The following is a 6,000-nucleotide window of genomic DNA, read 5'->3' on the forward strand; positions in this document are numbered from 1 at the left end:
AAAAATTAAACTGACAATCTTTTCCAACCTTGTAACCCCCAACAGTGTAGAATTGAATTCCTATTACACACATTAAATTTCCAACATGGAAAAAAGCTAAGAAGGCTAGCAATTGCAAAATATTGACAAGGTACTACTGATATATCCAGTGCAAAAAAATAGTTTGTATGTATGCAAAAGCATTTTTATAACTACAATAAATGAAAAAATACAGTGTCGGGATTAAACTAACCTCCAGAGTCAGCATCCTTGGGTACCTTCTAAATCTCCAGAACTTCTACAGGCAGTCCTCATCTTATGAACTTGGTTAATTACAGTCATAAGTTGTGATGGTCCTTAAGAAGGTCTCCATGAGATTGCGCAGATTTAATTACCTTTTTTGTTGTTAAGCAAATGCCACAGTCATTAAGTGACTGCGTCAGCCCCAAAGCAATTATCCAGGCTGCACAGGAACACAAGGCTGTGCCGCCCACATGGCCTGCGTGAACACAAGGCTTGCATCCCTTCCATTGCAAACAAAACGAGGTAGTGAGGGGAGGGGGAAAGGGTGGAGGGGGGAACTTGCCCCACTCACACTATGCACCTCACCTAGCCCCTGGGCTGCTTCTTTCCATTTCTTACTATTTCTGCTTTTGGCTGCACACAAGGAAAGCAGCAAAAGTCTTCTTTCTCTCCCCTAAACTCTGCCAGAAATGAGTCTTTGGGACCCTGCAAGGCATCCTGCTCCAAGAGGCTGCGCCAGCAGGACAAGTCACACAAAGACTCATTTCTGGCGGAGTTTGGGGGAGAGAAAGAAAGACTTCTGCTGCTTCTGCTGCTTTCCTTGCATGAAGCCAAAAGTCTCTCTCTCTTTCTCCCTCTGAGAATGGAGCTGAAGACGGTATCCTACGATCCCAAATAAAGAATGATCAATCGATAGGAAAATGGGGTAGGAAATTTTCCTGCAGACTTTTGGGGGGATTTTCCCAGGGTTTCTGGTCCATGGGATTTAAAATTATGAGTTTGGTGGCCCCTGAGGTCCAAAAGGTTGGCGACCCCTGCCTTAAACCACTTCATACAAGCAATCCTTTCACTTATCATCAGCCATGTAACCACCATTTGAAGTTTCAACAGACTTCAAAAAGGCTCATTATAAGCTGTCCTCGAAATTAGTACTGCCACCTCCTCAAGGTCACATGATTGTGTTTCAAGTGCTTGTCAACTGGCTCACATTTACAACCTATTGCAATGTTCCATGGTCACGTGACCATGATTTGTGACTTTTTGCCATTTTCTGGCAGAAAAAACCCACCACCCATTGGATATGTTGGATTCACTTAACAGCCATTAAGTGATTAGTTTTACAACGATCATAAAATGGTCATAACATTGAGTTTAGTCATTTATGCCTCAACTTATGACTGCAATGACTTATGACCAAAATTCCGATCTCCGTTGTGTTGTAAATCAAGGACTACCAGTATCTTCCTCTCCTTGCAAACCATTTTTGCTTTGCCTACATCCCCACAATACTTGATAGTTTGCCTTTCTTCTTAATGTCTTATTCCTTGACTGCAAGGGAAGCAAATGTACCTTCCATGTTCATTAAATCCCATTCTTTAATCTTCCATTTCTAATTTTAAAAACACAATGAATTATAGCTGTTCCTTGGAGGTAAGGTTTTTCAACTAATTACTCTGGTTGTCTTTTTTTCTCTCTTCCTTCTCCAGAAGGACATCCTTTCTGAAACCAAGCAATTAAGATTCTAGAGAATATTCCAAATAGGATTGAATTTGGGAATTTGTATAAAAATGTTACCGCATTGAAACTTTTACCTCTCAATAAGATGCCTCTTTTGACCCATCTGCTTCTTCATCTTCCCCTAACAGCCACACAGAGGCACCATGGCATTGTCTTTTTTTCTTTAACTGCTTCTCTACAACATTACCTTCTTCATCTCACCTTCCCTCCTGCTACCCTGTTTCTCCAACAATATGGCCTCCCAATAGGAAGTCCCAGCATGTGTTATAGGCATGAAATGAAATTAAGCCCCTCCCCCAAATTAAGGCCTATATTAAAACATACAAAATGGGGGAATGGTGGGGGGGCTTGCCATTAGGAAGTACTTTTGTTGCACACCCAGATATGGTGCTGCCTGCGTTGACCCCAATACGAAGTGCTCCACCAACGCCGAGGTCAACATCCATCGCTGCCCACCCGCCCGAAGATGCAAGGGGGGAAATTAAGTCACCCCGAAAAGATGGCCTAGCCATTTTTCGGGGCTCAAAAATAAGACCTGGCCTTATTATATGAGAAACACTGCTAGAGGAGGGCTGTCAAACCCACGGGCCAGATGCATCACGTGTTGGCCATGCCCATACCCAGTTTAGCGAAGGGGGGAAAAGTCATGATATGTCACGTGATGATGCCATGGCGACGCAAGTTTGACACCCCTGCACTAGGGGGGCACCTGTTAGAACTTATTACCTATTACCTTGAAGAGAGGTCAGGTGATTGGAAGTAGTCTTTCATACTAGTGTTTTTTGCTTATTTGAGAGTGGGTAAGTATCCCCTTTAAGCCAGCAGCAGAGATATTAGAAAGCATTCCGCTGTATGCTTCAAATCTTTGCACAAGTACAAGGACCAAAATTTAGTTCATGTACTGAAGTTTTCTTCTGATTAAACATGTTTAGGATTGCTCTGAAATGTGGTTAACTGGAGGATTTGCTTCTTCCAATGTGCCTCTGTTTACCACTGAACCCCACTTCTCCATTTATCTACTTAATTTGTGAATTAATTCACGACATGTGGACTTTTAAGAACCTGGGTTTTCTCCACCAGCAAGAGTAATGTGAGGTTCATGCAACCCTCATCACATTCGTCCTCCTTGCATTTATGACCAAGATAAATTACAAGTAAGACTATGGAACTTCAATGCTCAATGGAATGTAATTACGGCTATCTCTGCTTCTGAAATCATTCTAAAGAATGATTAACTCATCACTCTTCTTACAAATCTCAGAGCCGAAGGGCATTGGCCAGCATTTGGTAAGCCCAATTACATAATTTTAAAATAAGGGATTCCAAAAAACGGAAGCGCTCAGGCTTCCCTTGCAGAAATCACACCGATACTACCTGAATAGAATTTTCCCTATTTTGGAGACATCATAATGCTCCTTATGATATCAGAGAAAAACTGGAAAGTCATCTTTTATAGGGAGAATGAACTGCAAAGAGGCATTAGATTTTAATTGTCAAACACTAATCAATTCAGATAAAAATTCTCATGGACTTCGTGTAAGGGAGGACTTCATTGTTCTCCTACTTGGCTCAGCTTATGGATTTGGTTGTGTGGATGTGAGCTGTTAACTTTTAATTACACAATAAGCTCTATTTGATTAATCGTATTCATTTGAATCCTTAATCTTCCATAAATTGATGGACCTTATGCTTCATTTTGCTTTCCAGAACCAATATTCAACACGGATTGAGTTCTTTGTGATGGATTAAATACATAAACCTCAATTAAGAAAGAAAAATGTTGCTGGAAAAGTAAAAAAAGTAATGAGTTTTTCAACTCTTTAAAGTGCAAACTTTAATAAATATATACTATATTAAAGTACATATACATATACATATACATATACATATACATATACATATACCGTGTTTCTCCAACAATACGGCCTCCACCAATAGGAAGCCCCACCATGTTTTATTGGCATAAAATCAAATTAAGCCCCTCCCCCCAAATTAAGCCCCATATTAAACATGCGAAATGGGGGGGAAAGCGGGGAGGGGGGGCTTGCCGTTAGGAAGTACTTTTGTTGCATGCCCGGATTTGGTGCTGCCTGCGTTGGTGGGGCACTTCATATCGGGAGACCTTCCACCGTTGCTTTCCCTTCTCCCTTGCTGCCGGCGCGGCGTTTGGTGCAGCCACGTGCGGCCAGTCAGGGCTCCTCCCTGCAACCGGAGCCCTGAGGAGACACTTTGCTTCAGGCGCTCCCGTCTTCCCTTTGCTTTCGAAGGTAAAGCGAATTATTTTACAAAGCCTCCCCTGCCCGAGAGGGCAGCCCAACCCCACGTGGGGAGGCTAATTTCCCGGGCCTCTTCCGTTCCTCCCGACCTCCCTACACTGCGCGAAAGCAAAGGGAAGACGGGAGCACCTGAAGCCAAGTGTCTCCTCGGGCCCGGTTGCAGGGAGGAGCCTGACTGGCCGCACGTGGCTGCGCCAAACGCCACGGCAGCAAGGGAGAAGGGAAAGCAACGGTGGCCCGAACCCAAGGTCTCCCGAATATCCAAGCTGTCGCCGCCCGCCCACCCACCCGAGGATGCAAGGGGGGAGAATTAAGTCACCCCGAAAAGACGCCTAGCCGGTTTTTTCGGGGTCAATAACAAAAATAAGGCCCGGCCTTATTATGTGAGAAACACATATTTACATATACATATACATATACATATACATATACATATACATATACATATACATATACATATACATATACATATACATATACATACATACATACATACATACATACATACATATATATATATATATATATATATATATATATATATATGGCAGTTCAGATGTTCCATGTTGTCATTTGAATCTTGATATCTATTTTTTCCTTCAGTTTATTAAAAACATTTGGAAAATGTTTTCACTTCCATAGATATTTACCATCCATGGATATTTACCATCAGAACAGAAGGTCTGTTTTTTGCATTAAGGCTAGGCTTTCAAATGTGTTGATTTATAAATCCATCATCTCAAGGCAGCAGGGTCAATGTGTTAGTTGCAATGATGGGAACTGAAGTCCTTCATATCTGAGGCTGCCAAGTTGAGTAAAGCAGCATTAGGTGGTATTTGTTAAAGGAAAGGAAGATTTGGAGAAGCAAATTATGCTTATAGATCTGTGGGAGGTTTTTCTTGGGGGGGGGGGGTGGTATCCAATTCTTTCCTCTGTCCCTTTGCCATGTTTCTGTCCCATCTGCTGGACCAAGTTCCAATGGGCGAAAAGAAAAAATGGGCAAGAGTGAAAGATGTCAAGGGCCACAGCTGTATTTTAATTCTTCTGCAGCTGGAGGCTGTGAGAGAGACAGCTTGATTTTTCAGGCTGCAACCTGGCAACCTTATTAGCAATTAACTTAATGCATCCACTCCCACTCTCTCCCCCCTCCTTTTGTTACTGATACTGTGGCTTAATTCAATTTACACTACAGAGTAATTGGATTAAGGGGGAAATTCCGATCAGTTTTTTTTTGAATCAAATCAAGTGGATCCAGTCCGAGCTGTCAGTTTCAATCCATCACTGTTGTGCTCAAAGGGAAACTGTTGCTGTGTACAATCCTAAAAATGCAAGCTGGCTATGATACTTTTAGCCCCTACACACACACCCCCGCAAGGAAGCAAAATTTGGAAGGTAACTCTTCCTTTTGTATGGATGGGCATTTATATAGGAGATGTTAGCTACTCAATTTCTGCTCATATATAAAAAAAGTGACTCTTGGTAAACTGGTCACACACGTGCTTGGATTAGGAACAGAGGGAAAGGATAATTCCTTGGGGAATAAAACCCAATTCTCAAGTCCCTGGTCTTCAGTTTTAGATAACTAATAGCCCTCAAGGGACCCAGACTGGTGTAAACGGTTAATGTGCTGTCCCAGCCAGTCTATGGGAATTGGATAGTTACTTAGGAATTATGAGCTGTCCCCTTAAGGGAAGGCATCATGGTAAATGTAGTTAAAGGTATCCTGGGAAATGTAGTTCATGTCACGTGGCCACATCTGTAATCCTGATTGGTCACTAGTTTGACCCTCGAGGGGTTGGGGGAGGCTTCCCTCCATTCTTGCCTGGACTCATGAACTGATAGCAGCTTTTCTACTGCGACGAGATGGGTTAGGAGATAACCATCTTTTACTGTCCTGTCTCATGCACAGAGGTGGATTTGTAGCTGTGCAGATGCAGACAGATAAATTCCACAAAACATCCATAACAAAGTACATTTATTGGTA

The sequence above is a fragment of the Notechis scutatus genome, chromosome 2 (assembly GCF_049901735.1).
Source record: "Notechis scutatus isolate UNSWTSFEM ecotype Mainland chromosome 2, rNotScu1.2, whole genome shotgun sequence".
Classification (NCBI taxonomy): domain Eukaryota; kingdom Metazoa; phylum Chordata; class Lepidosauria; order Squamata; family Elapidae; genus Notechis; species Notechis scutatus.